Here is an 11,123-nt window from a genome sequence, read left to right as displayed (position 1 = left end):
AAAAAAAAAAAACGACTGATGTTCTAGCCTTAAGAAGGGCTTTTTGGGGTGCTGTCCAAACAGCAGAGATCAGATGTGTCCTTCAGGACTGTAGTGGACACTGAATACACTAGCCTAGCTATCAATTTCCCTAAAAAATCAGCAGCAGCTACACTGTCCCTCCTCTCAGGATCAGAATGAATCTAAAATGGCTGCTGCCCAGGAGCTGGGAGGGTCTGGGAGGGAGGGAGTGTCTGCTGCTGATTGGCTGTAATGTCTCTGCAGACTGTGAGATACAGGGTCAAAGTTTACTCAATGATGACGAATAGGGGGCGATGTTCGCCCGCCGCTGCAAACGCGAACAAGCTATGTTCGACAGGAACTATTCGCTAGGGAACAATTCGCGACATCACTACTCTCCAACATTTCATCCCTCTCTTGTCCAAACCTTGTGGCCCTACAGTATAATTTGGCACTAAAATCGACACTTGACAAAGCTGCACCCTTCACTGTTCACTGTACATACATAACTTGATGACAACCATGACACAACAAACATACCAGATATCTTCAGCAATGTTCACGGGCTGCTGAACAGCAGTGGAGGAATTTAGGCTCATGTATTTTTTTCCGCCATTATAAATTCATCCTTAAATCCTACAACTCTGCGCTCAGCCTGGCCAAACAAATATATTTCTCCTCCCTTGTTTCATCTCACGCATCCAACCCCAGAAAGCTGTTCTCAACCTTCTATGTCCGCCTGCTCCCTCTCCCACTACCAACCTCACTGCTCAGATTATATCTGATCTCTTCCAAAATAAAATTGACACCAAAAGAAAAGATATCTACACCTCACACCACTCAAACCCAGCACTCCTACCCACCCCTTCTATTAACAAAACTCTATGCTACTTCCCTCCTGTAACAAAGGAAGAAGTATCTGTACTCCTATCTTCAGCTCATCTCACAACCTGCCCACTTGATCCTATTCCTTCACAACTTTCCTCTCTCTCTGCTTCACTAACCCCTACCCTAACTCATCTCTTTAACCAATCTCTCACCGCTGGCACATTTCTTGATACATTCAAGTATGCATCAATCATACCAATCCTAAAAATTCGCTTGACCCCTCCACCCCTTCTAACTATCGACCGGTCTCATTACTTCCTTTGCTTCAAAATTATTGGAACGACTGGTCTATAATTGGCAAACTCAATTTCTCACAACTAGCTCCTTACTTGATCCACTACTATCTGGTTTCCGCCCTAAACACTCAACAGAAACCACTCTTACTAAAGTAACAAATTACCTTTTATCATATAAAGCAAAGGGCCACTTCTCCTTACTAATTCTTCTTGAACTGTGCGCTGCTTTTGACACAGTTGACCATCCTCTCCTTCTTAAAATCCTACATTCATTTGGAATCTGAGACACAGCCCTCTCCTGGTTTGCCTCATATCTCTCAAACTGCTCATTTTCAGTTTCCTTTAACAACATATCTTCTGATCCTTTACCTCTCTCAGTTGGAGTACCACAAGGCTCTGTCTTGGGTCCCTTGCTTTTCTCTTTTTATACATCCTCCCTTGGAAAATTTATAGCCTCCTTTGGCTTCCAGTACAACTTATATGCGGATGATACCCAAATCTATCTTTCCTCTCCTGATATATCTCCCTCTTTACTCAACCAGATTTCCAACTGCCTCTCTTCAATTTCCTCTTGGATGTCTTCACACTACCTCCAACTCAATCTGTCAAAAACTTAGTGGCTTCTTATTCCCCCCTCTTCAAGACATCCAACACCTGACATTTCTCTGACAGTCAAAGGCTCAATTCTTGACACCTCACCCCAGATCCGCTGTCTTGGGGCCACACTTGATTAAGAACTCACATTCAACCCACATATACAAGCGCTTACCAAATCCTGCTTTGCACACCTACGCAACATTATTCTTCCTCTAAAAACTACAAAAATACTAATTAATTGCCTCACTCTTTCCCACATTGATTATTGCAATCTACTTCTAAATGGCCTTTAAAAACACCACCTCTCCTTCCTCCAATCTATTAAGTAAGCTTCAGCTAGACTCATCCACCTAAGTTGCCGATCTACATCAGCTGCTCCACTCTGCCAGTCTCTACACTGGCTCCCCATATACTCCAGAATACAATTTAAAGTATTAACCCTAACTTAGAAAGCACTCAACAGTCTAACTCCCAACTACATTTCCTCTCTCATCTCCAAATAGTCCTCATCCCGTCCTCTTCAATCAACCTCCGACCTACGTCCCTCTACTCCTGATATCTCTACATCCCACTCCCGACTCCAAGACTTCTCACGTGCTGTTCCTGTCCTCTGGAACTCTCTACCCCGCTTCATAAGACTGCCTGCAACCTTGCATTGCTTCAGACGCTCCTTGAAAATATACCTATTCAGAGAGGCAACCATCTCTCCATCTCTCATCCTAACCAGAATAATTCTTGAATTGCCTGACTCACTGCTGCAACTACAATCCATGTGACAAGTTACCCAAACCTTATGTCTCTGCACCCTCAACCTGTAGACTGTGAGCTCTCCGGAGCAGGGCCCTCTTCCTCCTGTACTAGATTTGTTTAGTTTGTTATGTTTTGTATTTTATCACAGGTCCATGTCATTGTATACCTCTATCTTTGTACCCAGTGCTACGGAATTTTGTGGCGCTATACAAATAAATAATAATAATAATGGTAGCCCCAACAAGTAAAATAAGGCTTACCATATTCCCTAAGATATAGTCATATATGTAAAAACAAACAGGATACACTCAAACAGATTGTCTCAAATAGTGCTTGACGTGTTTCAGCCTCAATAATAGTCCTTTCTAAACACTGAATTATGCTAGTTAGGGTATAATATAAATAGGGTGAATACCATAAATAGGATAGACTGGCCTACCAAATAGTACTTTTGGTTGAAAAAACGCCAAAAAAAACCCACCAAGGGCTAGTTAACAAGTGGAGTGGTACTTTGTGTTTCCGCTATAAGATTTTTGTGCTATTCGGGTTGAGCTGGTATTAAAAAATATATTTTGCGCTAGCGGTAACCCGACTAGTGCAAAAATCGGAACTTACAATATCGCGTGCGCATTCACGTATTCCCCCCCATAGAAGTCAAAGGAGAAAAAAAATTGAAAAAAAACCCCACTGTTGCACAAACACTATCACATATTCTCATTAGCGCTAACCCAACATGAAAATATGAATATTTTATATTCCAATGTTATTTAACATGTTTGTTTGTAAAATGCTCATACCTGATCAGATACTGTAATATGCGGATACCCGACATGAAAATATAAATATTGCATAAATATGCTTTAACATGTTTTCATTTACTTAACTGCAAAGTGCTTCAATGTGTGTGTGTGTGTGTATATATATATATATATATATATTAGTCGGTAGCCCAGCACTCCAACCTTTGAGGTGTGTTCAATACCTGGGTGCTGTCCTCAACCCCACAAAAATGTATAAAAGGAAACTGGATGACTGCTTGGCATATGCATTAAATTGTGGCCATATTGATAGATCTATATATGACTTTCTCACAATGGAGCATCCTGTGCATCCAATCATATACACCATCGCAAAGATCCATAAGGACCAAGTTAACCCTCTGGGTTACCCCATAGTATCCGCTGATGGTTCCCTCTTTCAGAATCTGGCAAAGTTTACTGATTTTCATCTACAAGATTTGGTTAGGGCAACCAAGGCATTTCTACTTGACTCCATAGTGTAATGCTTGTGGGATGTTTCTTGGCCTGTAGTGTTCTTATCATGGCATCAAGTAGAATGATAGGAAATATCCCAGAACAGAGAGAGTTTATGAAATGAGGTAAGCAGTACTCACGGAAGGCAGGGTAGTCCTTCATGGAAATAAGACGAAGGCAGACAATGGTCAAGACAGGCAGAGTCTGGCAACAGGAAGGCAATCCAGCAGTATAGCAGTTCAGGGGTAAAACAATAGAATGACCAGGAACAGGCAGGAGTCAGCAACAAAGGAAATCCAGCAGTATAACAGTTCAGGGGTAAACCAATAGAATGGTCAGACAGGCAGAGTTCAGCAATGTTATAGCAATCCAGTACTTTAGGGGTTAAGCAAGCAGAGTGGTTAGACAGGCAGAGTTCAGCAACATTATAGCAATCCAGTACTTAAGGGGTTTTGCAAGCAGAGTGGTAAGACAGGTAGAGTTCAATAACGTTATGAGTCCAGCAATATAAGGAACACAGCACCCAGGAGCACACACAGTAACACCTATACTTGGGCACAGGTGAGAGTGACTGAGGAACTTACATAGGGTAGGATTCACGCCACAGGAGGAATCCGGACCGACATCAGAAGACAGGGCGGGCGCTGATGATGTCATCACCCTGCTGTAGTTACACTGCCGCATCCCTAGCAACAGGAGGACCGCCTGCATCCGTGGAACAGCCACAGCAGGGCAGAGGAGTGGCATGACACATAAAGCAGATTAAACTCCTCCAAGATAGGGAGTTTCCCAAACAGTGCATATTGGTTACCCTTGATGTTAGCAGCCTCTACACCATCATCCCCCATGATGTAGATGTAGAGGCGGTTCCACAGGCTCTCCTTAACAATGAGTTGTATGTGGGCCCTCATAGAAGTGTTATTGGAATGGCTCTTGATGTGCCTCACGCATAATTATTTTAGATTTGAAGGTTCATTTTACCTCCAACTGGTTTGACCACATCGTATGCCAATTTGTTCATGACCTGGTTCGAAAGTAGACACATCTTCAAGTGTACGAACCCCAATGTTCTCCTGTATGGGAGATACATTGATGATCTATTTGTTGTATGGGGGGCCTACCTCGGAAGAACTCCCTGAATGGATAGAATACTTGAACAAATCAGAAGCATCAGTTAAACTGAAAAGTGAAAGTGATGAACAGAGGATACATTTCCTGGATTTGTGTATTTTTAAATGTGAGACAGAGTTGGGTTTCCTCCTGAAAACAATATTATATTACAAACCCACGGACAGAAATACCCTATTACAGTTTAGCAGCTATCATCCGATGCAATTCAAAAAAGCTATAGTTAAGTCACAATTCCTGAGAGTCATCCGTAACAACTCAGATCTAACTCTAAAGCAGACATAATTGGAAAAGATGAGGACAAAGTTCCTGAGTAGGGGATACAACCCTAATATGGTCAATGATATATTAGGTGAAATAACTCACTTTGACCAATTAAAGCTAATTCAAAGGAAAAATAATCTGAATTAAGGACGGAGTGATCAGACCATCAATTTCACCACAAGCTACACTCCAGTCACAAAAATAGTTGTAGATATACTGAAGAAAAACTGGCACTTGATCAGAGGGGACAAGTCTCTACCATTTAAGGATACTCCACCACCTAGGCTGGTCCACAGGAGTGGACGCAGCCTCAAGTCTCTGATAAAGAAAACTGATCCATGGTAGAAAGAGAAAACATGGCTACAAAAAACAAAGAATGGCTGCTACAAATGTGGCAGCTGTGTGACTTGCAGTACACTGTTGACAGGACAAAGATTCCATCATCCCAACTCCACAAAAACTTACTTGATAAGGCATCGCCTTACATGTACATCAGAGTACATGCTCATTGACAGAGGTGGTGGTGGTGACAGGGATAAAGAACTGCTGAAATGTGAAACACGATGGATTTTCAGAATTAATACTCTTACACCTGATGGTCTGAATGTCCATCTGGATTGCTCATTGTTCTATTGAATGTATATGTTTGACTTGAGTATATACCTGCAGAACTATTGACATAGAAGTGAACCAGGGAGGCTTGTTTAAGAGTTAGTGGTCTCTCACAGTCTCTCCCATAATATCATACTGTGTGTATGGTTACCTACTTATGGGGTTGTCTTAAAGAATGAGGTTTTTTTAGAATGAGGTTTTTTAGAGTGTTCTTTATTTAGCCATTCTGACTACTTATAGCAGCGGGAATCTGAACTACAATTGATGCTTTCAGTCTGCTGTTTATTTGATAATAGACATAAATCGTTTGTACAATATACCATATGATTTTCAAAGTTTGATTTGCTGGTCTTTTAATAGGTGACCTAGTGGCGTAAGTATGCTGAGGATATAATATCCTATTTTTATTCCCCTAGATTACGAGTTTTGCGTTACGGTTTTAACACTGAAAAAAATTGCCATTTCAGCATAAAAACAGTAATGCAGCCATTACGAGTCTTGTTGGTATAGCTATAACACAAGCATTCTAGCCTGTAACACGTCAATCCTGCACTCAAAAAATTTCCATAGCGCCGGTATTACAGGTTCTGCGGTGAGGCTATAATGCTTGCGTTCCAGCCTATACCGACACAATCCGTTTCGCTATCTGAAAGCAGAAGTTATGAGTTTTGCGCAACAAAACTGTTACACAAAACTCATAACTAAAATGTTACAAAGTACACTAACACCCATAAACTACATATTAACGCCTTTTCCGCCCCTCCCGCATCACAAACACTATTTAAAACTTATTAACCCCATAATCTGCCGCTCCCAACATCGCCACCACTAATAAAAGTTATTAACCCCTATTTCGCTGCTCCCTAACATTGCCATCAATATAATAAAGTTATTAACCCCTATTCCCCCGCACCCCAAGATCACTGACACTATAATAAAGCTATTAACCCCTATTCCGCCGCTCCCCGACATCGCTGCCACTAAATAAAGTTATTAACCCCTAAACCTCTGCCCTCCCACATCACCGTCTCTAAATAAACCTATTAACCCCTAAACTGCCAGCCTCCAACATCGCAAAAAACTAAATTAAACTATTAACCCCTAAACCTAACAACACCCTAACTGTAAATGAAAATTACAATATCCCTATCTTAAAATAAATAAAAACTTACCTGTGAAATAAAAAACAAACAAAATTATCCAAAATAAACAATTACACCTAATCTAATAGCCCTATAAAAATAAAAAAGCCCCCCCCCCAAAAAAAACTAGCCTACAATAAACTACCAATAGCCCTTAAAAGGGCCTTTTGTAAGGCATTGCCCTAAAGAAATCAGTTCTTTTACCTGTAAAAAAATACAAAGACCCCCCCCAACAGTAAAACCCACCACCTAACCAACCCCCCAAAATAATAAAACCTAACTCTAACAAAAACCTTAGCTACCCATTGCCCTGAAAATGCATTTGTATGGGCATTGCCCTTAAAAGGGCATTCAGCTCTTTTAAAAAAAGCCCAAACCCTAATCTAAAAGAAACCTAACACTAACCCCCGACAATCCCCTTACAGTTTCTGAAGTCCGTATATATAGGGCTATTCAAATCAGCCAATAGAATTTCAGTAGCTCTCATCCTGTTGGCTGATTTGAATTTCAAAAACCAAATCAACCAATAGGAATGCAAGGGACGCCATTTTGAAAAGGTTCCCTTGCATTGAAGATTCAGTGTACGGCGGTGACTGTATAAAGAGGACACTCTGCGCCGGATGTCTTCAAGGATAGACCCGCTCAGCAGAAGATAGAAGATATCACCTGCTTGGATGAAGACCTCGCCGCCCGGATGAAGACTTCTTGCCACCTGGATGTCCAGACTTCAGAAACTGTAAGTGGATCGTCGGGGGTTAGTGTTAGTTTTTTTTTTTTTTTACTTTTTTGGATGTTTTTTTTTAGATTAGGGTTTGGGCACTTTTTAAAAGAGCTGAAAGCCCTCTTAAGGGCAATATAAAAGAGCTGAATGCCCTTTTAAAGGCAATGCCCATACAAATGCCCTGTTCAATGCAATGGGTAGCTTAGGTTAGAATTAGTTTTTTTATTTTGGGGGGTTGGTTAGGTGGTGGGTTTTACTGTTGGGGGAGTCTTTGTATTTTCTTACAGGTAAAAGAGCAGATTTCTTTTGGGCAATGCCCTACAAAAAGCCCTTTTAAGGGCTATTGTTAGTTTATTATGGGCTAGGTTTTTTATTTGGGGGGGGGGGGTTATTTTTATAAGGCTATTAGATTAAGTGTAATTGTTTTTATTTTGGATAATTTTGTTTGTTATTTTTTGTAATTTAGTGTTTTTTATTTTTTTTAATTTTAGACAATTGTTTTTAGTAGTGTTAGTTTTTTTTTTAATGTGTAATTTAGTTTATTTAATTGGTAGTTATTTTAATTTTAGTATAATAGTTATGTTATGCTAATTGTTAGTTTAAACTTAGCTTTTTTAAATTTCACAGGTAAGTTTGTATTTATTTTTAAAATAGGGATATTGTAATTTTAATTTAAAGTTAGGGGGGTTGTTAGGTTTAGGGGTTGATAGTTTAATTTAGTTTTTTGTGATGTGGGGGGCTGGCGGTTTAGGGGTTAATAGGTTTATTTAGTGGCGGTTAGGTGGGAGGCCAGAGGTTTAGTGGTTAATAACTTTAGTGGCGGCGATGTCAGGGAGCGGCAGAATAGGGGTTAATAGCTTTATTATAGTGTTGCCAATGTTGGGGTGTGGGGGAATAGGGGTTAATAATTTTATTATAGTGGTGGCAATGTCAGGGAGCAGCAGAATAGGGGTTAATAACTTTTACTAGTGGTGGCGATGTCAGGAGCGGCAGATTAGGGGTTAATAACTTTATTGCGGTGTTGGCGATGTTGGGGGCAGCAGATTAGGGGTGTTTAGTCTAGGGGTTTATGTCAGGGTGTTAGGTTTAAACTTAACTTTTGTTTCCCCCATAGACATCAATGGGTTGTGTAATAGCAATCGCCATTCCGCACTTCAGGTGTTAGTTTTTTTTCTAACACTCTCTACCCATTGATATCTATGGGGAAAGCGTGCAGCCCTTGGATTTTGTGTGGTATGGAGCTTATCGCCACCATATTGCACGCACAAGGCGGCTTTCTAGAAACTTGTAAAGGCAGCGCTATGGAGGGTAAAATAACGCAACTTTTCTTGCATTTGTTTCGCACCCTCTATAGCGCAAAACTCGCAATCTAGGCAATTGTTTTTTCGTCCCATTATTGGTAACAGTACTTTGGTCGTGTTTCTCTCTTTACCTTTTAATATTGTGGGTTGAGAGGTATGCATCTACATCTTTGGTGCCTAGTAGTATGGTGGCAAGTTTAGCCAGTCTGTGTTCTGATGGAGATCCTTTGTTTTTTCTTTTATTCTAGGTTGATTGTTATACATACGTGTACACTTCTAGCTTGGTTGGCTTCCCTATTTGCTCGTCTGAGATCCTATGTGGATTTTGTGTGGATTTTATGATTGTGTGGCTCTATGAACATGTTAGTTGTGACGAGTGTGTCTTGCACCAATATGCCATGCTGTGATTGCTACATTATGCTGTGCCCTTCTATTATTGTTTAGTTTGGGCTTTATGTGCTCTTGCTCGCCTAGTGTGGTGATCTGTTAAGGTTGTGGATTATATTGTATATGTACCAGGTTGTAACAATTTCTCAGAAGTTTGCAATTCTAGTCCTGTGTGGCTAGGTCGGAGCAAGATTGGTCTAAAGCTGTCAGCTGCTCAGGTTCAATCAAGGCACCTGGGGCTATTTAAAAGTGTGTGAGATAAGCGTTCATTCTCAGGTTAACAAGGCCTGTCTCATGGGAGCACGGCTGTAATGCCGTCTTGAACCGTCAGATCGCAATGATCTTTTGTAAGTACAACACTGCATTTATTTTTTCAATGTCTTAATCATTACTAGCGGTGAAGAGTTGTATGTATTGTCTTGCATGTCCTTTACAACCGAATTAGCAAGGTTGGCTTTTGGTTGGATACCCGGCGTGTGTTTATATGTTACCACTGACTATTAACAGCCTGAACGTAGGCATAGTTTCATGTAGTATGTTAGACTCTTGAAGTTATATGATGCAGGAGGCCTGCTCAGCTAGTTTATTTCTATCTCTGAGATTGTACTCAAATTATACTGTATTACTATCATTAGGCTGATGTTCCTCGATACCCTTGATTGGTTATTTAATTTTTTTTTGTGTACACACGAAGTGCGAGGAAGTGTCAGTGAACCTTTCTAAACTACACACTCGACAGTCACGTTATGACTAATGGATGTTGTAGCGAAATAATTTTATCTTTATAAGAGGGTGTTTTTTTTCTTCTATTGACTTCCATTAACTGAAGTATGAATTATGGTTCAGATACTAGCTGTTCTAATTTTTTTACCCACACACAGTATTTGACCATTACTTACTATTTATGCTATATGTCATTAATCACAACCAGCAATTGATGAGTATCAGAGACCCTTGTTAAGTATCTATGAAATTGTAACATCCCAGAATGATCAGTGCTAATTTTACCTTGTTTTAACTTTTTTTTTGTGTGTTTATCATGAGGTGAGGGGTGTCACTGTAGTTTTTTCTATGCATAAATTTGTTTGCTTGTATTGTTTGAACTATACAACATACAGTATCTGTTTTGAGAAAGACCCAAATAGGGGCTGTAACGTTGACTATCAAATTGAGAACTGGATGTATTGAAAAATAAAAAAATTTTTGGATTGATGTAAAAATTACTGTGAGTGCCCTTCTAAACAAAAAAGTTTATATATATATATATATATATATATATATATATATATATATATATATATATATGTATACATATGTATTTATGTGTTAATATGTGTATCTATGTCTGTAAATACATGTATACACATATATATATATATATATATATATATATATATATATATATATATATATATATATATATATATACTGTATATATAGCATATGTTTGATCCCTTATAACTTTTTTGTGAAATATTTTTTTGGAATAATTTTATTTGATGGTGTTATTATGAGTGTAACTGTACTTTGCAATCTATTTTAGAAGTCTAGGAGAAAATAGATAGAGGGCGCCACATAGTGCAGATCATATGAGATAAATACAAAGCAGCAATACGAACAAAAGAATCCTACTCACAAATTGTGGAGCACATAAAAGTGCAATATTCGCAATCCGGAACCACACGTCGTCCGGTAGACCACAGTGGATAGATGTCACCAGTGGCGGTCCTCGTCTCGCCAGGGAGAGTCCACGGATAATCAGGATGATGTAGTGGATGTGGATCAATGCACCGAAAATCCAGCTGGGGGTCCAATAGTACTTGGAGGGGTACCAATGGGTAAAT

The sequence above is a fragment of the Bombina bombina genome, chromosome 5 (genome assembly GCF_027579735.1).
Source record: "Bombina bombina isolate aBomBom1 chromosome 5, aBomBom1.pri, whole genome shotgun sequence".
Classification (NCBI taxonomy): domain Eukaryota; kingdom Metazoa; phylum Chordata; class Amphibia; order Anura; family Bombinatoridae; genus Bombina; species Bombina bombina.
The sequence above is the reverse complement of the archived record's forward strand: the minus strand, read 5'-3'. Positions refer to the sequence as shown.